The sequence below is a fragment of the Bos grunniens genome, chromosome 20 (assembly GCF_055505025.1).
Source record: "Bos grunniens cultivar Pamir isolate PY7600 chromosome 20, Bosgru_T2T1.0, whole genome shotgun sequence".
Lineage (NCBI taxonomy): Eukaryota > Metazoa > Chordata > Mammalia > Artiodactyla > Bovidae > Bos > Bos grunniens.
In genome coordinates this window covers 27,429,973-27,454,587 of record NC_141184.1, presented here as the reverse complement: position 1 = coordinate 27,454,587, position 24,615 = coordinate 27,429,973, and positions in this window count along the sequence as shown.

The following is a 24,615-nucleotide window of genomic DNA, read 5'->3' as shown; positions in this document are numbered from 1 at the left end:
AGACAGAGGAGAGTTAGGGCAGAGTAGATCTGAGATATAATCACAATCCCATTACACCTCACTAAAATACATAAACAATTTTTAAAAAATGGAACAACACAGATATGCAAACACAAAAATACCCCAATGATCCAACTGAACAAAGTAAACTTAAGTATCTTCTTGCTTTAGCACTGATTTTCTTATTAAATATTTCTGTATAAAACTGAAAAATAGGACTCAAAGCAGTGTTATATAGGGAAAAATCTGAAAATTTTAATGGTTTAAAACATAATCTTTTTCTCTGTCTGGCGATTAGATGTTAAATCTCCTAAAATTTAAGTTAAATGCAAACTTGCTGTTTGCCAAACAATAGAGACATAAGGAGAAGAAAATATTTGTGGCTCACGGGGAAAATAATTACAGTTATAATCCACATGCCTGCAGTTGTGATAACAAAACCTGGCTTTAAAAATGTTTAGCCCTAAAATCCTAATGGGTACCAAAGGAAGGTTCAAACATCTTTCTATTATTTTCTTATTTGCATACATTGATGAGGCATTGTGCATCTGTCAGATTCGTTATATTTCTTTTATGAGGCTGTATATACTTATGCTTGCGTATATGCATGTATTTGTATTTGCATTTGCGAATCTAGCTCTTACTTTTCATTCATTTTTTACTATTACAATCATAACTTTTTCTCCTCCCACTTTGCACTATTTTTCTTTCTGCTTTAACCGCTTTCTAAACCATATTATTTCCACATAATTAGTCATAATCTTCAATTTAAATAAGCCTTTAATTTTGCTCTACTTGATAAAGATATTTGTTGATTCTATTATTAAAGAATAAGTGAGCCATATGTTTATATATATCTCTCTGAAATATATTTGTATTTTATAAACATGGATATTTACATTTCAATGTTCCCTGTCCTCCAATAGAAAATAAAAACTACACCATGGTAAAATAAATATTTCTTACAAAGAACTGGCAAAATCATAACATTTAATTATAAAACATCCTAAAATAATCAACATTTATTAATAAAAGCTCAATATTGAATATCAACAGTACACTTTTATTTTACCATATTTGTTGAAAAAGAATTAACATATAAGTCGATATATTTTGTGTTCACTTTGATCATATAGGTATATACTTGCAAAACTATAACTACAATGATGACAATCAGCATAACTACCATGCTCAGATGTTTCCTAGTATCCTCTTTTAATCTTTCCCATTTGTACCCTTAGAATTTTGAAAATTGATATAATTAGGAACACAGCATGTACTGTTTTTTGCCCTGCTTCTTGTATCCAACATAATTATTTTGAAATTGACCCATATTGTACACTATATTAGTAATGTATTTCTAATCCTGAAAGTGGCCAAGATGGTGGAGTAGATAAACCCTAAGCTCCCTTCCTCTCATAAGCATATTAAAATCATAACTATTTGCAGAACACCATTGATAAAAAAGAGTAGAACCTACCAGAAAAGATCCTCTACAAATAAAGACATAAAGAAGGAACCTCAACAACAGGGGTAGGAAGGGCAGATAAATGAAACCAAATTCCATATCCTCTAGGTGGGCAACACAAAAACTGAGAATAATTACATTACAGAGGTTCTCAGACAGGCCTGAGAATTCTAAGCCCCACATCAGGCCCCCTGGCCCAGGGGTCCAGCACTGGGAAAAAGAACACCCAGAGCATTTGGCTTTGAAGGCCAGTGGAGTTTGATTTCAGGAGCCTCATGGGATTGCAGGAGCTCCACAGAATTGCAGGAAGTAGAGACTTCACTACTAAAGGCTCACACAGAATCTCATGTGTACAGGGACCAATAGCAAAAGTGGCAATTTGATGGAATCCTGGGCTACCTGCTTTGGTCTTGGAAAGTCTTCTGAGGAGGTGGGGACTGCCGGGGACCAGCCCCAGCTGATCCAGGGTATTCGAAGCGGGGACGGCGTCGGCGAGGATCAGGAAACAACTGCTTAATTAAACGTTAATTAAGGATATAAAGAGTAATAGAATGAGGATAGCTCAGTGAAGAAATTCAGTGGAGAAAAGAGGCTGAAATAAGGATAGCTCAGTGAGGAAATTCAGTGGAGAAAAGAGGCTGAATAATTCAGCCAGAAGGTAAGAGAAAGAACGACATGGTGAGACCAAGTTTCGGTGAACAAGGCCCGCACTTTATTTTTCAAAGTAGTTTTTATACCTTAAGTTATGCATAGAGGATAATGAGGGAAGGGGTAGAGTCTTGCAGCAAGCCAGGCTTTCTTCCTGCAAACTTATCATATGCAAAAGCTTAGGTGATTTGCATCATCTTCTGGCCCGGAGGCCTGTTAACACTTTAAGACCTTCTCTTCAGAAAACTTATTTTTCTCTAAAGGTGATTGGTCAGGAGCCACCCTCCAAAAGCATTAGATAAAGTTGCATTCCTACAGAGCAAAGGTGTGGTAGGCCATAACAAGAAAAAGAATTAACTCAAGGGTCCCAGGTTACAAACATTAAAGCTACTACTTACACCAATTATATTAATCAATACACTGCCAGGGACACAGCAGGTAAGGGATATGGAAACTTAGCAGCAAACATTGGCCCAACAAGTGAAAATCCCTTCACCAATACAATTTCTAATCAATCTTTTGACTGCTCAAAGGAATCTGTATTTAGACAGTTTAGAACATCTCATGCCTCTCACAGTTTGGAGGCTCTGAGCAATCACATGTGGCCGGAAAAACCTATTCAGGCAGGCTAGAGGACTTCCAAGGGAGTTTGTAGGTTGAAACACTGTCACACCCAGGAATTATTAACTGGAGCTATAAGCTAACTCTTTTTTCAGAGAGGTAGTGGGGGACAGCCCCCCGTAAAGTCAGAAGTGTAGGTGAAAGCACAAAGCAGAAAGTAGGCAGACTCTGGTTTTGGGGGTAGATTGCTCGAGAATTTCCAGGGAGACTCCTGAGGCTTGATCCCGCCTTTGCGTATGCCAAGCCTCCTTCCTCATGACCTTTGTCATGGGTGGAGTTCCTCACGCTGGCTACCGGCAGTGATAGAATTCCAGTTGAGCTATTCCAGATCCTGAAAAGTGCTGCACTCAATATGCAATATGCACTCAATATGCAATATGCCGGCTCCCGGCATCTCCCCCTTTTTTATTTCTTAAAACAGCCAGATGCAGCTCAGTCGCGAGCTTTTGAATGTTCTGCCGAAGAATCCTGACAATACAAGGAAGAATGATTATGAGAAGCAAAACTAGAACTAAAGATATTAGACAGAATGTTTTTTCCAGAAGTAAAGTTAGAGAAGGTGTGAAATAAGTCATTAGCTGCTCCAGCGGTGGTAAAATCCAGTCGACAGTGTTCCAGGGTCTGTATTTGATTATGAAATTTCCCTAAGTCCAGGCCAATGTCAGAGCTGTTGCAAACACCTGAGATATGTTTTTTGATTTTTTCCCATTCATAATCTGTCTCGTTTACCTTTAAAGATGTCACGCATATCCACCGGTAATCAGCGTGGCAAGACAGAGCCATTTTCACTTTTAAAGGCTGTAACTCAGTCCCAATATGCATTATTGCCTCTTTTAAGGCGTCTACTCTCATCTCTAATTTCCTATCTATAGCTTCCTGTGTTGCTAGAGTTAAAGAAACATTTTTAGACATGGTATCAACATATTGGGCAGTATGCACTTGTTGAGTCAATGATATTGCTGCCGCAGTAACAGAAGTAATTGCTGCTATTAAAGCTGATATTCCTAAAATAAGTAAAGCCCACAAATCGTCGCGATCACATTAAATCTTGTAGTTGTTGTAACACAGCAAGACTATAGTTATATCAATAAGTGGTTACATCATAAGATAAGGTGGACGTTGTAACACTACAAAGGAGCAAACATTATACTGAGGGTTTAAACAAGATGAGAGCACGCATTGTTCACAAGTCACTACATTGGGTCCACCAGTGAAAGTCACATGTACATTAAGTTTTCCAGAATCGTTGGTAAAGAGAAAAACATAAGGAGAGGGTAGACAAGCCAAAACAGAATAAGTAGAATTATTTTCTGGTTGAAGTTCGCACTGCAGCAGCCCCGTTGGTCCCGCCGGGATCTCGATGTTTATCTTGCCTCCCCTTCCGGCGGGCTCCTCTTTTGTGATCGAAGCTATGGGGGAACTGGATGTCTGGGGGTCTGCAACATGGCGAATCAACCTGTCCTGGATCTAAATTGGAGAATCTGCATCCTGTGGAAAAATACAAGCACATCCTCGACCGCTAGTTAATAATGGGTCAGGACCCTTCCATTGTCCTGAGAGGAGGTCCTTCCATTTGACTAATGGTTTTCCATTTAATTGCTCCAGGCATCAATGACGAAGCATTGCAGTAGTTCCAGCCAGATCAGTGTTTAGAATATTTATTACAAAAAGAGCAAATATTTATTACGAAAAGAGCATGTTGCAAGATTTGATGGGGACAGCTATACTTAAACTCCCCTTCTTTTAGTTTTTGAATTTGGATTTTTAATGTTTGATGTGCTCTTTCCACAATGGCTTGTCCCTGGGGATTATAAGGGATGCCTGTATTATGTTTAATTTGAAACTTTATACAAAATTCCTGAAAAGACTTAGAAGTATAAGCAGGAGCATTGTCAGTTTTCAAAGCTTTTGGTAGGCTCAAATATGAAAAACAAGTAAAGAGATGTTGTATTACATCTTTAATTGCTTCCCCTGTATGAGCAGTTGCAATAATAACATGAGAAAAGGTGTCTATAGTTAAAGAACAAAGGACAGTTTTCCAAATGAAGAGACATGAGTTACATCCATTTGCCAGAGTACGTTAGGTTTGAGACCGCGAGGATTAACTCCCATAGGTAGACTATTATAAACAGTGGGGCAATATAAGCAAGAACACACAATCTCTCGAGCAGCCTCTCTGGGAATTTGGAATTGATATCTTAAGGCAGTAGCATATTGACGATAAAGTAAGTGAGAGGCTCTGGCCTCCTCAATCACAGTAGCCACTGTATTTCAGGTTAACAAGTCAGCCAAATCATTAAAGGCATTTTAAGGGCCGGGCAATCTGGAATGAGCCCAAATGTGTCCAATGAAAAATATTTTATTTGTTTTCCAAATTTGTTGCTGTAATTTAGTTAACAAATGAAATATGGTAGTTTTATTTTCAGACAAAACCCGCAGTTTCAGTGTGTGGAAACAACCTGAGAATATACTGAGAATCAGAATAAAGATTAAATTCCTCATCTGCAAACATAGCGCCCTGTTCGGGCGCCACTTGCCGGGGACCAGCCCCGGCTGATCCAGGGTATTCGAAGCGGGGACGGCGTCGGCGAGGATCAGGAAACAACTGCTTAATTAAACGTTAATTAAGGATATAAAGAGTAATAGAATGAGGATAGCTCAGTGAAGAAATTCAGTGGAGAAAAGAGGCTGAAATAAGGATAGCTCAGTGAGGAAATTCAGTGGAGAAAAGAGGCTGAATAATTCAGCCAGAAGGTAAGAGAAAGAACGACATGGTGAGACCAAGTTTCGGTGAACAAGGCCCGCACTTTATTTTTCAAAGTAGTTTTTATACCTTAAGTTATGCATAGAGGATAATGAGGGAAGGGGTAGAGTCTTGCAGCAAGCCAGGCTTTCTTCCTGCAAACTTATCATATGCAAAAGCTTAGGTGATTTGCATCATCTTCTGGCCCGGAGGCCTGTTAACACTTTAAGACCTTCTCTTCAGAAAACTTATTTTTCTCTAAAGGTGATTGGTCAGGAGCCACCCTCCAAAAGCATTAGATAAAGTTGCATTCCTACAGAGCAAAGGTGTGGTAGGCCATAACAAGAAAAAGAATTAACTCAAGGGTCCCAGGTTACAAACATTAAAGCTACTACTTACACCAATTATATTAATCAATACACTGCCAGGGACACAGCAGGTAAGGGATATGGAAACTTAGCAGCAAACATTGGCCCAACAAGTGAAAATCCCTTCACCAATACAATTTCTAATCAATCTTTTGACTGCTCAAAGGAATCTGTATTTAGACAGTTTAGAACATCTCATGCCTCTCACAGTTTGGAGGCTCTGAGCAATCACATGTGGCCGGAAAAACCTATTCAGGCAGGCTAGAGGACTTCCAAGGGAGTTTGTAGGTTGAAACACTGTCACACCCAGGAATTATTAACTGGAGCTATAAGCTAACTCTTTTTTCAGAGAGGTAGTGGGGGACAGCCCCCCGTAAAGTCAGAAGTGTAGGTGAAAGCACAAAGCAGAAAGTAGGCAGACTCTGGTTTTGGGGGTAGATTGCTCGAGAATTTCCAGGGAGACTCCTGAGGCTTGATCCCGCCTTTGCGTATGCCAAGCCTCCTTCCTCATGACCTTTGTCATGGGTGGAGTTCCTCACGCTGGCTACCGGCAGTGATAGAATTCCAATTGAGCTATTCCAGATCCTGAAAAGTGCTGCACTCAATATGCAATATGCACTCAATATGCAATATGCCGGCTCCCGGCAGGGGACAACTGTGGCTCACCCTGGGGACAAAGACACTGGTGTTAGACATATGAAGGAGCTAAGACACTGGTGTTAGACGTATGAGGGAGCTCTCCAGGTAGCTGCCATCTTGGTACAAAGACTTGGCCCCATCTAACAGCCAGTAGGCGCCAGTGCTAGGAGTTTGTTGTGTTAGATGCTTAGTCACGTTCAACTTTTTGTGACCCCATGGACTGTAGCCCACCAGGCTTCTCTCCCCATGGGATTCTACAAGCAAGAACACTGGAGTGGGTTGCTGTTCGCTTCACCAGGGGATCTTTCTGACCCAAGGTTTGAAAGTGGGTCTCCAGAATTATGGGCAGATTCTTTACCATCTGAGTCACTAGGGATTTCAGTGCTGGGAGGCCTCAGGCTAAACAACAAACTGGGTAGGGAAGAAGAGTTGGACATGACTTAGTGACTGAAAAACAGCAACAGCCCCACGCATCAGCTGAAAGCCTGCCTAAAGATTTCCCGAGCCCACAGCACCTCTATACATTACCCTAGAAATGGAGCTACTGCCCAGAGAGATAAGACTTAGCTCTAACCAGCAATGGGTAAGCACCGGCCCCTCCCATCAGATAGCAAGTAGAAGCCTCTAGACCAGCTTCACCCATAGGGGTCAGACACTAGAAGGAAGAAAACTGTGGTCCTTTGACCTGAAGACCAAGTTCACAAATGCAGGCCAGACACTACCCTGGGACCAGTTGGCAGGTGGTCCTTAGGTGATGAGAGGGGAATACACTGTAGGATCACTTAGGATATCTTCTATAGAGGATACCACTTCTACAAGGTCAAGAAATGTAACTTACCTACAACATACATAAAAATGTAAATAGAAATTTGGAATAAATGAGGTGACATAGGAATATGTTTCACGTGAAGGAACAAGATAAAACCTGAGAAGAAGAATTCAGTGATGTGGGGATATGCAATCTACCCAAGAAATAGTTTAGAGTAATGATCATAAAGATGAACTGAGAATTCAGGAGGAAAATAGATACAAGGCATGAGAAATTAGAAGTTTTTAAGAAATACTTAGAAAATAAAAAGAACAAACAGAATTCAAGAATATAATAACTTGAATTTGAATTTGAAAAAATATACTAGAAGGAATCAATAGTAGACTAAATGAGACAAAAAGATCAGTGTGCTGGAAGACAGAGTAGTGGAAATCATTGCCACTGAACAGAAAGAAAAAAGGATTTAAAAAAATGTGGACAGTCTGAGAGATCTCTGGGACAACATCAACACACTAAGATTCATATTATAAGAGTCACAGAAGGAGAAAACATAGAGAAAGGGGCTAATAAAATATCTGAAGAGATAATATTTGAAAACCTCCTTAAGCTGGGAAAGGAAACAGTCAACCAAGTCCAAAAAGCACAGAATCCCATTCAGGATTGACCCACAGAGGAATAGACCAAGACACATTGCAATCAAAATAACAAAAATTAAAGAGAATAGTAAAAGTAACAAGGGAAAATCACTAAAAATAGAGCTGCCATATGATCCAACAGTCATACTCTAGGTCATTTATCTGGAGAAAATGCTAATTTAAAAAGATACACGCAACCCAATGTTCATAGAAGCACTATTTACAAAGGCTGAGATACAAAAGCAACTTAAATATTTATCAATAGATGAATGGGAAAGATTGAAGGTGGGAGGAGAAGGGGACGACAGAGGATGAGATGGTTGGATGGCGTTGCCAACTTGATGGACATGAGTTTGAGTATGCTCCGAGCATTGGTGATGGACAGGGAAGCCTGGTGTGCTGCAGTCCATGTGGTTGCAAGGAGTTGGACACGAATGAATGACTGAACTGAACTGAACTGAACTGATTGGAAAAGAAGAGGTGATAAAGAATGATATCATGCCATGATAATGTTTAAATATGGAATCTAAAAAAATGCATAAATGAGTTTATTTACAAAACAAAAATAACCTCATAGACATTGAAAACAAACTTATGGTTACCAAAGGGGAAAGGGTGGGGAGGGATGAATTAGAAGGTTTTAGGGATTAACATATACACAGTACTATATATAAAATAGATACCCAAAAAGATCTACTGTATATAGCATAGGGAACTCTACTCATTACTCTGTAATAACCTATTTGGAGAAAGAATCTTAAAAAAAAAAAAAAAAAAGTGGAACTTCTGAATGCCGGCAGAGGACATCAGGCACCCAGAAAAGCAATCCAACTCTTCGAAAGGAGGTAGGAAAAAATATAAAAGACAAAAAAAGAGACAAAAGAGGGAGGGACGGAGTTCCGTCCCGGGAAGGGAGTCTTAAAAAGAGAGAAGTTTCCAAACACCAGGAAACCTTCTCACTGCCGAATCTGTGCCGAGCTTTGGAAGCACAGAGGGCAACATAACAGGAAGAAAAAATAAATAAACAATTAAAACTCGAAGATTGCGAGTCCTACGGTAACTCCCCCAGCGGAGAAGCAGCGTAGACACCTGCACGCGCCATTAGCAAGCGGGGGCTGGGCAGGGAGGCGCAGCTGCATTGCTTAGAGTAAGAATCTGGCCTGAATATCCTGAGCACTATCTGAGCGAAATAATTTGGGCTAGCAAACCAGACTGTGGGATATCTACCACGCGAAAAGCCAGCCCCAACCTAAGACACCGCCAGGCCCGCGCACGGAACAAAGAATTGAACAGAGATAGCTGGCTGCAGACCTTCCCCCTCCGGTGACAGGCAGCCAGAGCCGGAAGGGGGCAATCGCAGCCCCAGAGAGACATTATCTATAAAACTGTAAGCAGGCTTCTTTGCTAACTAAAACTTTTTGGGGGTCTGGACAGTTAACATCTGCCTGAGAAGGTGCGCCGGTTTTACACCCAGATAACCAAGTGGCGGGGAGGCGATAAGTCGCAGCATTGGCGCTCGCCAAACACCTCATCACTTGAGCTGCTCGGACCTGGGAAGAGCACAAAACTCAGGCCCAACTGAGTCTGCGCCTCTGAGGACTACCCGAGTGCCTGAACCTGAGCGGCTTGGACCTGGGAGGTACATGCAACCCAGGGCCAGCCTCGGATTGTTCCCGGTGGAACAACCTAGAGCCTGAGCAGTGTGGGCAGGGAGGCTACACGCACCGTGAGCGGGGGCAGACCCAGTGTGGCTGAGGCACTGCGAGCGCACGCCAGTGTTATTTGTTTGCAGCATCCCTCCCTCCCTCCCCACAGCGCGACTGAACAAAGAGAAGAAATATAGCTCTACCCATCAGAACACCGACACAAGCTTCCCTAACCAGGAAACCTTGACAAGCCACTTGTACAAACCCACACACAGCGAGGAAAAGCCACAATAAAGAGAACTCCACAAACTGCCAGAATACAGAAAGGACTCCCAAACTCAGCAATTTAAACAAGATGAAGAAACAGAGGAATAGCCAGCAGATAAAGGAAAAGGATAAATGCCCACCAAACCAAACCAAAGAGGAAGAGATAGGGAATCTACCTGATAAAGAATTCCAAATAATGATAGTGAAATTGATCCAAAATCTTGAAATTAAAATGGAATCACAGATAAATAGCTTGGAGACAAGGATTGAGAAGATGCAAGAAAGGTTTAACAAGGACCTAGAAGAAATAAAAAAGAGTCAATATATAATGAATAATGCAATAAATGAAATTAAAAACACTCTGGAGGCAACAAATAGTAGAATAACAGAGGCAGAAGATAGGATTAGTGAATTAGAAGATAGAATGGTAGAAATAAATGAATCAGAGAGAATAAAAGAAAAACGAATTAAAAGAAATGAGGACAATCTCAGAGACCTCCAGGACAATATTAAACGCTACAACATTCGAATCATAGGGGTTCCAGAAGAAGAAGACAAAAAGAAAGACCATGAGAAAATACTTGAGGAGATAATAGTTGAAAACTTCCCTAAACTGGGGAAGGAAATAATCACCCAAGTCCAAGAAACCCAGAGAATCCCAAACAGGATAAACCCAAGGCGAAACACCCCAAGACACATATTAATCAAATTAACAAAGATCAAACACAAAGAACAAATATTAAAAGCAGCAAGGGAAAAACAACAAATAACACACAAGGGAATTCCCATACGGATAACAGCTGATCTTTCAATAGAAACTCTTCAAGCCAGGAGGGAATGGCAAGACATACTTAAAATGATGAAAGAAAATAACCTACAGCCCAGATTATTGTACCCAGCAAGGATTTCATTCAAGTATGAAGGAGAAATCAAAAGCTTCTCAGACAAGCAAAAGCTGAGAGAATTCTGCACCACCAAACCAGCTCTCCAACAAATACTAAAGGATATTCTCTAGACAGGAAACACAAAAATGGTGTATAAATTTGAACCCCAAACAATAAAGTAAATGGCAACGGGATCATACTTATCAGTAATTACCTTAAACGTAAATGGGTTGAATGCCCCAACCAAAAGACAAAGACTGGCTGAATGGATACAAAAACAAGACCCCTACATATGTTGTCTACAGGAGACCCACCTCAAAACAGGGGACACATACAGACTGAAAGTGAAGGGCTGGAAAAAGATTTTCCATGCAAATAGGGACCAAAAGAAAGCAGGAGTAGGAATACTCATATCAGATAAAATAGACTTTAAAACAAAGGCTGTGAAAAGAGACAAAGAAGGTCACTACATAATGATCAAAGGATCAATCCAAGAAGAAGATATAACAATTATAAATATATATGCACCCAACACGGGAGCACCGCAGTATGTAAGACAAATGCTAACACGTATGAAAGGAGAAATTAACAATAACACAATAATTGTGGGAGATTTTAATACCCCACTCACACCTATGGATAGATCAACTAAACAGAAAATTAACAAGGAAACACAAACTTTAAACGATACAATAGACCAGTTAGACCTAATTGATATCTATAGGACATTTCATCCCAAAACAATGAATTTCTCCTTTTTCTCAAGTTCACATGGAACCTTCTCCAGGATAGATCACATCCTGGGCCATAAAGCTAGCCTTGGTAAATTCAAAAAAATAGAAATCATTCCAAGCATCTTTTCTGACCACAATGCAGTAAGATTAGATCTCAATTACAGGAGAAAAACTATTAAAAATTCCAACATATGGAGGATGAACAACACCCTGCTGAATAACCAACAAATCACAGAAGAAATCAAAAAAGAAATCAAAATTTGCATAGAAACGAATGAAAATGAAAACACAACAACCCAAAACCTGTGGGACACAGTAAAAGCAGTCCCAAGGGGAAAGTTCATAGCAATACAGGCACACCTCAAGAAACAAGAAAAAAGTCAAATAAATAACCTAACTCTACACCTAAAGCAACTAGAAAAGGAAGAAATGAAGAACCCCAGGGTTAGTAGAAGGAAAGAAATCTTAAAAATTAGAGCAGAAATAAATGGAAAAGAAACAAAAGAGACCATAGCAAAAATCAATAAAGCCAAAAGCTGGTTCTTTGAAAGGATAAATAAAATTGATAAACCATTAGCCAGACTCATCAAGAAACAAAGGGAGAAAAATCAAATCAATAAAATTAGAAACGAAAATGGAGAGATCACAACAGACAACACAGAAATACAAAGGATTATAAGAGACTATTATCAACAATTATATGCCAATAAAATGGACAACGAGGAAGAAATGGACAAATTCTTAGAAAAGTACAACTTTCCAAAACTCGACCAGGAAGAAATAGAAAACCTTAACAGACCCATTACAAGCACGGAAATTGAAACTGTAATCAAAAATCTTCCAGCAAACAAAAGCCCAGGTCCAGACGGCTTCACAGCTGAATTCTACCATAAATTTAGAGAAGAGCTAACACCTATCCTGCTCAAACTCTTCCAGAAAATTGCAGAGGAAGGTAAACTTCCAAACTCATTCTATGAGGCCACCATCACCCTAATACCAAAACCTGACAAAGATCCCACAAAAAAAGAAAACTACAGGCCAATATCACTGATGAACATAGATGCAAAAATCCTAAACAAAATTCTAGCAATCAGAATCCAACAACACATTAAAAAGATCATACACCATGACCAAGTGGGCTTTATCCCAGGGATGAAAGGATTCTTCAATATCCGCAAATCAATCAATGTAATACACCACATTAACAAATTGAAAAACAAAAACCATATGATTATCTCAATAGATGCAGAGAAAGCCTTTGACAAAATTCAACACCCATTTATGATAAAAACTCTCCAGAAAGCAGGAATAGAAGGAACATACCTCAACATAATAAAAGCTATATATGACAAACCCACAGCAAACATTATCCTCAATGGTGAAAAATTGAAAGCATTTCCTCTAAAGTCAGGAACAAGACAAGGGTGCCCACTTTCACCATTACTATTCAACATAGTTTTGGAAGTTTTGGCCACAGCAATCAGAGAAGAAAAAGAAATAAAAGGAATCCAAATTGGAAAAGAAGAAGTAAAACTCTCACTATTTGCAGATGACATGATTCTCTACATAGAAAACCCTAAAGACTCCACCAGAAAATTACTAGAACTAATCAATGATTATAGTAAAGTTGCAGGATATAAAATCAACACACAGAAATCACTTGCATTCCTATACACTAATAATGAGAAAACAGAAAGAGAAATTAAGGAAACAATTCCATTCACCATTGCAATGGAAAGAATAAAATACTTAGGAATATATCTACCTAAAGAAACTAAAGACCTATATATAGAAAACTATAAAACACTGGTGCAAGAAATCAAAGAGGACACTAATAGATGGAGAAATATACCATGTTCATGGATTGGAAGAATCAATATAGTGAAAATGAGTATACTACCCAAAGCAATTTATAGATTCAATGCAATCCCTATCAAGCTACCAACAGTATTCTTCACAGAGCTAGAACAAATAATTTCACAATTTGTATGGAAATACAAAAAACCTCGAATAGCCAAAGCGATCTTGAGAAAGAAAAATGGAACTGGAGGAATCAACCTACCTGACTTCAGGCTGTACTACAAAGCCACAGTTATCAAGACAGTATGGTACTGGCACAAAGACAGAAATATAGACCAATGGAACAAAATAGAAAGCCCAGAGATAAATCCATGCACATATGGACACCTTATCTTTGACAAAGGAGGCAAGAATATACAATGGATTAAAGACAATCTCTTTAACAAGTGGTGCTGGGAAATCTGGTCAACCACTTGTAAAAGAATGAAACTAGAACACTTTCTAACACCATATACAAAAATAAACTCAAAATGGATTAAAGATCTCAATGTAAGACCAGAAACTATAAAACTCCTAGAGGAGAACATAGGCAAAACACTCTCTGACATACATCACAGCAGGATCCTCTATGACCCACCTCCCAGAATATTGGAAATAAAAGCAAAAATAAACAAATGGGACCTAATTAAACTTAAAAGCTTCTGCACATCAAAGGAAACTATTAGCAAAGTGAAAAGACAGCCTTCAGAATGGGAGAAAATAATAGCAAATGAAGCAACCGACAAACAACTAATCTCAAAAATATACAAGCAACTCCTTCAGCTCAACTCCAGAAAAATAAATGACCCAATCAAAAAATGGGCCAAAGATCTAAATAGACATTTCTCCAAAGAAGACATACAGATGGCTAACAAACACATGAAAAGATGCTCAACATCACTCATTATCAGAGAAATGCAAATCAAAACCATTATGAGATATCATTTCACACCAGTCAGAATGGCTGCGACCCAAAAGTCTACAAATAATAAATGCTGGAGAGGGTGTGGAGAAAAGGGAACCCTCTTACACTGTTGGTGGGAATGCAAACTAGTACAGCCACTATGGAGAACAGTGTGGAGATTCCTTAAAAAACTGGAAATAGAACTGCCTTATGATCCAGCAATCCCACTGCTGGGCATACACACTGAGGAAACCAGAAGGGAAAGAGACACGTGTACCCCAATGTTCATTGCAGCACTGTTTATTATAGTCAGGACATGGAAGCAACCTAGATGCCCATCAACAGATGAATGGATAAGAAAGGTGTGGTACATATACACAATGGAGTATTACTCAGCCATTAAAAAGAATACATTTGAATCAGTTCTAATAAGGTGGATGAAACTGGAGCCTATTATATAGAGTGAAGTAAGCCAGAAGGAAAAACACCAATACAGTATACTAACGCATATATATGGAATTTAGAAAGATGGTAACGATAACCCTGTATACGAGACAGCAAAAGAGACACTGATGTATAGAACAGGCTTATGGACTCTGTGGGAGAGGGAGAGGGTGGGAAGATTTGGGAGAATGGCATTGAAACATGTGAAATGTCATGTATGAAACGAGATGCCAGTCCAGGTTCAATGCACGATGCTGGATGCTTGGGGCTGGTGCACTGGGACGACCCAGAGGGATGGTATGGGGAGGGAGGAGGGAGGAGGGTTCAGGATGGGGAACACATGTTTTAAAATTATTAAATTGAAAATTAAAAAAAAATAAAAAAAAATAAATAAAAGACCATAAATAAATGAAATTTTAAGGCATGAACAACAGTGAAAATCAGCAAAGTAAAACACTGTTTCTTTGACTATATTAATAACATTGACAAGTCACCAGTAATTCAACACATGAAAAAAAGAGAAAACACAAAGTTCAATTTCATGACATGAAATGAACAGTATCACAACAGATCCTGCAAATATTAAAATGATAATAAAGGAAGATACTGCAAACAACTTTATGCCATAAATTCACAAAATCTGATGAAAAGGATACATTGCTTCAAAAACAAAAATATACCAGTTGATGCAACCTGAAGCAGAAAATCAAAGTTATCCTGTATCTATTAAAGAAATTGAACCTGAAATCAAAACCCTTCCCAGAAAGTAAGCCTCAGGCCAGATAAATTCATTGAGGAGTTCTAATATCCAGAAAATAATTATTTTGTACAAACTGTTTCAGAATATAGGAGAAAGAAGAATACTTTTTAAATCATTTTATGAGGTAGCATTATTATGTTACTAAAAATATCTGAAAATACTATAAGTAACTGACCAATATTTTCTCATGCAAAAAAAAAAAAAAAATCCTTTAAGATTCTGCAAAATGCCAAACTCCTTAAAAGTACTAAGAAGTCAAACATTCAATAAAAAAAAAAAAGTGACTATATGTATACATATAACTGATTCATTTGTTGTACATCTGAAACTAACATAACATTGTAAATCAACTTATTCCAATTAAAAAATAAGGGGAAAGAATCAGAAAAGATATACACACACACACACACACACATATATATATATATATATATATATATATATATATATATATATACACATATATGTACACACACACATTCTCCTGTCAATTGTTGTTCAGCAGTGAGTAGTAATTCTGGAGTTATTACAGGAGAAAATGAGCAGATGTCCTTCTACTCTGTCATCTTGTAGACAATTCTTCATCAACAGGAGAATGTTGGATCCCACCAAAAATAGATACTTCACATCTAAGAGCAAAGGAGAAGCCCCAGCAAGATGGTAGGGGCAAAACTGCATTTAGAATAAACTGCATACACTCAAGAGACACTCACAGAGCTCAAACAAACTTTATGCACATCAGGACCCAGAGATCCCACAGAGACTGAGCCAGAACTGTGTTTGAGGGTCTCCTATGGAAGTACAGGTCAGCAGTGGCCTGCCACAGGGAATACACCTGGGGCTTTGGGTGCAGCAGACCTGGATGGGGCATAAGCTCTCTTGGAGGAGGTCACATTAACCCCACCAAGAGCCATCGGAACTTCACAAGACTAGAGAAACAGACTTAGAGGGCACAAAAAAACCTTGTGTGCCCCAGGACCCAGGAGAAAGGAGCAGTGAACACACAAGAGACTGACCCAAATTTGCCTGTGACTGTCCAGGAGTCTCTGGCAGAGGCATGGGTCAGTAGTGGCCTGCTGCAGGGTCGGGGGCACGGAGTGCATCTAACACCAAAAAAAAAAAAAAAAAAAGTCCTTTTCATTACAGGGACTGGAATGCAAAAGTAAGAAGTCAAGAAATACCTGGAGTAACAGGCAAATTTGGCCTTGGAGTTTCAAAACAAAGCAGGTCAAAGGCTAACAGAGTTTAACTAAGAGAACACATTGCTCATAGCAAACACCCTCTTCCAACAACAAAAGAGAAGACTCTACACATGGACATCACCAGATGGTCAATGCTGAAATCAGATTGATTATATTCCTTAAAGCCAAAGACGGAGAACCTCTATACAGTCAGCATACTATACCACACCATACCATACTATACTATACTATACTATATTATACTATAGTATACTGGGAGCTGACTATAGCTCAGATTATGAACTCATTGCCAAATTCATACTTAAATTGAAGAAAATAGGGAAAACCACTAGACCATTCAGGTATGACCTAAATCAAATCCCTTACGACTATACAGTGGAAGTGACAAATAGATTCAAGGAATTGGATCTGGTTGACAGAGTTCCTGAAGAACTATCGACAGAGGTTCATGACATTGTACAGGAGGCGGTGATCAAGACCATCCCAAAGAAAAAGAACTGCAAAATGGAAAAATGGTTGTCTGATGAGGCCTTACAAATAGCTGTTAAAAGAAAAGAAGCTACAGGCAAAGGATAAAAGGAAAGATAGACCCATTTGAATGCAGAGTTCCAAAGAATAGCAAGGAGAGATGAGAAAGCCTTCCTCAGGGAACAATGCAAAGAACTAGTGGAAAACAGTGGAATGGGAAAGACTAGAGATCTCTTCAAGAAAATAAGAGATACCAAGGGAACTTTTCATGCAAAGATGGGCACAAAAAGGACAGAAATAGTATGGACCTAACAGAAGCATAAGATATTAAGATGTGGCAAGAATATACAGAAGAACTGTACAAAAAAGATCGTCATGACACAGATAACCATGAGGTGTAACTGCTCATCTAGAGCCACACAACCTAGAATGCAAACTCGAGTGGGCCATCAGAAGCCTCACTACGAACAAAGCTAGTTGGAAGTGGTGGAATTCCAGTTGAGCTATTTCAAATCCTAAGAGATGATGCTGTGAAAGTTCTGCACTCAATATGCCAGCAAATTTGGAAAACTCAGCAGTGACCACAGGACTGGAAAAGGTCAGTTTTTATTCCAATCCGAAAGAAAGGCAATGAAAAAAGAATGTTCAAATTACCACACAATTGCACTTACCTCACACACTAGCAAAGTAATGCTCAAAATTCTCCAAGCCAGTCTTCAACAATACATGAACCAAGAACTTCCAGATGTTCAAGATGGATTTAGAAAAGGCAAAGGAATCCAGATATCAAATTTCCAACATCTGTTGGATCATCAAAAAAACAAGAGAGTTTCAGAAAAACATCTACTTTTGCTTTATTGACTACGCCTAAGCCTTTGACTGTGTGGAACACAACAAACTGTGGAAAATTCTGAAAGAGATGGGAATACCAGACCTCCTTACCTGCCTCCTGAGAAATCTGTATGAAGGTCAAAAAGCAACAGTTAGAACTGGATATGAAACAACAGACTGTTTCCAATTTGGGAAAGGAGTACATCAAGGCTGTATATTGTCACCCTGCTTATATTACTTCTATGCAGAGTATATAATGAGAAATGCTGGATTGGATGAAGCACAAGCTGGAATCAAGACTGCTGGGAGAAATATGAATAACCTCAGATATGCACATGGCACCACCCTTATGGCAGCGAAGAAGAACTAAAGAGCCTCTTGGTGAAAGTGAAAGAGGAGAGTGAAAAAGTTGGCTTAAAACTGAACATTCAGAAAACTAAGATCATGACATCAAGTCCCATCACTTCATGGCAAATAAACAAGCATACAATAGGAACAGTAAGAAACTTTATTTTGTGGGGTTCCAAAATCACTGCAGATGGTGACTGCAACCATGAAATGAAAAGACACTTACTCCTTGGAAGAAAAGCTATGACCAACCTAGAAAGCATATTAAAAAGCAGAGGCATTATTTTGCCAACAAGTGTCCCTCTAATCAAAACTATAGTTTTTCCAGTAGTCATGTATGGATGTGAGGGTTGGAATACAAAGAAAGCTGAGCACTGAAGTATTGATGTTTTTGAACTGTGGTGTTGGAGAATATTCTTGAGAGTCCCTTTGACTTCAAGGAGATCCAACCAGTCCATCCTAAAGGAAATCGGCCCTGAATATTCATTGGAAGGACTGATGCTGAAACTGAAACTTCAATATTTGACCACATGATGCGAAGAACTGACTCATTTGAAAAGACTGTGATGAGAAAGATTGAAGGTGGGAGGAGAAGAGGACGACAAAGGATGAGCTGGCTGGATGGCATCACTGATGCGATGGACATGAGTTTGAGTAGGCTCCAAGAGGTGGTGATGGACTGGGAAGCCTGGTGCACTGCAATCACTGGGGTTGCAAGGAGTCGGCACGACTGAGCAACTGAACTGAATTGAACTGAAACTATGAAATAGACATTATTAAGTCAAAAAGTTAACATGTTGAATTAAAAGTCTACATGGTCTAGGAAAAGACAAGATTCCATATATGTTAGATGTAGATATTAACAGAAGGGAATTAACATTATTATCTGGTTAGAGGAGGATGCAAAAGGTGCTTAAATATCTCTTAGTATGATTTTTTAAAATTGTTTCTAATTGCCTCAACAAAGCATTAAATTTGTAGAGAATAAATTGCTTCACTTCAAGGAAAGCAAGTAAAGCCGTTAAGCAGATCAATGAATACTAACCCCTTTCCTTTTTGTTTATTATCACATGTTCCTCTCTTATTCCATTGGTTCTACTTTTTATCAGTATTTTCTTCATATAATAGCCACGTTGGTCTCAATGGAGTTAATATTTACAACATATTTGTACAAAAAATGCCTTGTCTTCTTTTCCTGTGCAAGTGACTGGCACACTAACAAGATATATTTTACTTTTTTTTCTCTATTCAAGATTTTCATGATAGAGCATTTGTGAATTTACTTTTCTGCTAACAGGACTATTAGTGTAAAATATTACTTATATCTTTTAATTTTATAATATTTCTTAAATTTACATATTTTAAGAATTTATATCTCTGAAATTCACTTATTTGAAATGTTGCTGGTTATATAGTTAGAAATGGTAATAGAAGGCATAGATGGTAGATATGAAAAGTGGACATATTTAAGACAGAAGAAATCAATTTAGTAGAGCTTGATAACTGGTTGGAAGTGAATGGGAAAATACAGAGGGACAATTTAAAGATGTTAATGTTTGCTGTGATATAACTCAGTATGAAAATGAAAGTGTTAGTCGTTCAGTCATGTCCAACTCTGTGATACCATGGACTGTAGCCTGCCAGACTCCTTTGTCTACGGAATTCACCAGGCAAGAATATTGGAGTGAGTTGCCATTTCCTTCCCCAGGGTATCTTCCCAACCCAGGGATTGAACCCAGGTTTGCTGCATTGCAGGCAGATTCTTTATTGTCTGAGGCACCAGGGAAGCCCTAACAAATCAGGATAAGAAAAACAAAGAGAAAAATAGATTTCTGAGGAAACATGATAATCTGAGGTGTGAACATGTTCAATTTGAGATACCTGGGAAACATTTCTGTGACCATTTGAACTATGATGCCATGGACTGCATTTTGTAAGAGAGCTGACTCTATAGCATTGACTTCATCATCATACAGTTGTATAGCTAAGTAACTGGATGGGATCATCCAAGGAAGGTGAGTTAGAAAAAGACATAAAGAAATGGTGCACAAAATCTCTAGGACACAAATACATCATTGATGAGCAGAGAGTAAGGCTTTTTCTAAAGCAAAGCTGGGAGATCTCCATGGAAGGTCTTGTACTGAGGGACATGTAGCATATTTGAAAAATGGAAAGAATTTCACTATGGCTAAAGATGAAATTCAAAATTCTTATCTAAAATAGAGAACTGAACTCCAATGACTTATGGTTTCTAACCTAAGAGAAACTGATTTAGCCTGAACACCTTGGGTTAATGAGTTATTTTGTAGAAAGGAGACTATTGGACTGATGAATTAGTATCCATAAATCCCAGGTAGAGGAAACAAATGTTATTGCTTTATTCTGTACAATAATGACATTAATGACATAAAGGACTTACTTGGAAAATTGACCATGTAAGATACTAAAATATATTAAAATTGTGACATAAGTACTTGAAAAAAAAGTTTAATTCCAGGGAGAGTTTCATTATTTTCTATCACTGTTTTGAATTTTGTGTTTTTATTTTATTTGTTTGTTTCCTTTGGTTTATATCCAGGGTTTTGAGTTCAAGGTATATAATATAGACATCATAGTATATAGTTACTTTTTATTGTGTCTTATAATTACCTATGTTGTATTGAATTAAAAAATACTGTAGACATGTATATAGATTACATTATTTTTCCTATATATATATATATATTTTTTTTAAATCAGGTCATTCTTTCCTAAATTCTGATATTGAGTACTGCTGAAAAAAATCCACATTTTGGGGCTGTTACATTTTATTTTTTCCTTCTACTTTATCTTACACATGTAATTTATTTTATCTCTCAATAGTTTAAATGTGGTTTAACTTTTTAAATTAATGTTTCAGAAAATGAAAAGCAGGGAATAAATTAAGAGAGGTCAGATTTTTGAATTAAATAAAATTAACTCTTGGGGAAAAATCATAAATCTTTCATGGTGGCTGAATACAGAGTGCTTAACTCTGTATTAATTTGTAGATGTAATTGAAAATAATGAATACTACTTTATCCAGACCTGGATATTCATTTTTGAGAGAAAGTAAGACTTTTCCTTAATTTAAACACAGATCTCAAAATTCCCCAAAGCTTTGTGTATTTGTATGTGTGTATCGGAGTGGGGGAGATTATGGGCTTTGTTACAACTTTTAGGTTACATTTAGAATAAACTATCTAAAACAAAGTCCAGTATGCACTGGACCTGAGGAAGAAAGAGTGACTAGGTACCCAAAAGTCTTCAATGCTTATCATCTCTTTTCCTTTCTTTATTTACCATTATATGCTTTTTCATAGTGCAATTTTTTTTTCCCCTTCTGAATTAATATAAGCAGGAAGAAAGATCTTAGAGATTGACATATTTTTCCACTTCAAATTTCTAGTAATGAGAAAATGTGTGCATCTTAGTTTGGATATGCTAAACAGCTCATGTGTGCTAAGTCACTTCAAACTGCAAGCCTTCTTTGTCCATGGGATTCTCCAGGCAAGAATACTGGGGTGAGTTGCCATGCTCTCCAATGGATTGCCCCAACCCAGGGATTGAATGGAGAAGGCAACGGCACCCCACTCCAGTACTCTTGCCTGGAAAATCCCATGGATGGAGGAGCCTGGTAGGCTGCAGTCCATGGGGTCGTTAAGGGTCGGACACGACTGAGCGACTTCCCTTTCACTTTTCACTTTCATGCATTGGAGAAGGAAATGGCAACTCACTCCAGTGTTCTTGCTTGGAGAATCCCAGGGACGGGGGAGCCTGGTGGGCTGCCGTCGATGGGGTCACACAGAGTCGGACACGACTGAAGTGACTTAGCAGTAGCAGCAGCAGGGATTGAACCCAAGTCTCTTACATCTCCTGCATTGGCAGATGGGCTCTTTAACCATCAGTACCACCTGGGGGCTCTCTGGTTCCCTCAAATAAGTCAGGGACCACTGACACACTGTATAAACCCAGCTATTGGAGAACCTAGATATGTACCCCAGAGAGACAGTCCTCAGAGTTAGGAGAATCCGTTTGAGTTGAGCAGGTGCCACCAAAGTTGACCAATATTCATGCAACAATGGGATCTTCAGGTAACGATTCTCTACCCTGCCTTATCTGAATTGGTTCAGCTCTTTCCTAGAAATTAAAATAATGCTTTCTCATAACTCACTGATCTGTACATACTTCTCTCCTCTTATAACGTTCTACAATTCCTTAAACCTCATTTCATCAGTCACTTCTCTGTCATTCCCTGATCCCTAACAGTCTAAGGCAGGTGTGCCTGTTTCAACATCTCACATTCAGCCTATTCTGGTGTACTGCTTTGTGCTTCTCTTTAGCATGGCATACAGTTTATATCATAAATTATTGATATTTCTTTCTTTATTCATCATCCTCGATACTTCATAAAACAAGGCCTGCTGCTGCTACTGCTACTGTCGCTTCAGTCGTGTCCGACTCTATGCGACCCCATAGACAGCAGCCCACCAGGCTCCCCTGTCCCTGGGATTCTCCAGGCAAGAACACTGGAGTGGGTTGCCATTTCCTTCTCCAATGCATGAAAGTGAAAGTGAAGTCGCTCAGTCGTGTCTGACTCTTAGGGACCCCATGGACTACAGCCCACCAGGCTCCTCCATCCATGGGGTTTTCCAGGCAAGAGTACTGGAGTGGGGTGCCATAGCATTCTCCAAAACAAGGCCTATTTCTTTCATCTTTCTATTTTTGGAAAAAAAGCCCGCAGAGTAAATATTAAACAGATAAATAAATACATTGAGTTATATTTTTACACAAAATTAAATTTGTTGGGTTAAAAATTCACGAACACTTAGCACACACTACTTACTCAAACAAAAGAAAATAAAATGGATTTGTTTAAAAAGAAGCTAAAATAATTACAGTAAATATGCAAATATGTTGTGACTTACCAGATTAAATTATCATTCCTATATTATTCCTAGATTGATTTGAAAACATTTCCTAAGAGATTTTTCCATCTATTCTCACACAGTTTTTTCATTCTTTTTAAAAATGACTAGTAAAACATCTCTGTATATGATTTTAAGGTATAGACCAATGATTTGTTTAAGTGGGCTTTCATCAGATGCCATATATTTTTCTCCTTAAAATTACTTATTAATCAACATGATGGTATTTGTAATATATAAAGAAATATCACAGCAGAAAAAAATATATATATATTCTACCATAGTACATCAAAATATGTCAAACTGAACTTCTGTAATATTACTTCAAATACACATAAGAGGAAGTTTTCTACAGAAACATAATAACTTCTGTTGCCTTTCTTATAATTCAGAAAAGTAATGCTCCTGAAAACAATTATTATTATTTTTCATATCATTTAAAACTTAAAACAAGTATAATATTTTAAAATATTTAAGCAAATTATTTAATAGTGGTTACTTCATAAACTCTATGAACTATTATTGTAAAACTTGATACCAAAATTCAATAAATATGACACAATTGCACTATCCCCCTGTGTACATTTTGATTTATTCTATATGATGTTTCATATCTAACATTTACCCAGCTAACATAAAAGATCCTTTCTTAAACAAGTGATTCCAGCCCTTGAACTTATTTCTTATTACCTTAAAAACAGTAAGATACAATCTTTAAAATATATTTACTGTTGATGCAGTGGTTTGTTTCTTAAATACTCTTATTTAGAAACAACCAATACATTTAATTGATGTAGTGAAATGTGATAAAAATCTCATTTCACAATAAATGTTACTAATCAGAAAAAAAATAATGTAAAAATAATGACATGGCTCTGATTTCATTTTTTTAATATAAATAGGTTAGTCCACTCAATTTTGAAAATATACTTTGTAGGTAGCATAAGCACTGATCAAGTAGTCTGATTCTTGTCCCTTTGGGCACATGAGAGGATGACACTTCCCCAACCACCTGAGGTCAGATATGGCCACATTACTTACTCTGGCAATGACTTTTAAGTGTTAATAGTCTGTGACATGTTCTGCCATAAACTTTAAGATGGATTACAACTCTCTCCAATTCCCTCGTTCAAGGTGACCTCTGATGGTTTGGATAATGACTGCTTCTGACTGCTTGGATAATGATTTTTATGTATTTCTGGTAAGCATCATGATGAACATGTAACAATAAAGTAAACTAAGTTTATTCTTGTTATCTGTGTTATCAAAGGAGAAGAAAATGTGTTGCAATGTTATTCATTCAATTCATTTACATTGAAATATATTTTTATACTGAAATAAAACATTCCCACCAACTGTTGTAGCAAAGTACTTGTGTCAGGACTAATGGTTAAAATGATGTATATGTGCATTTATGAAACAAAGTCCCATTTACATTTATAACACAAAGG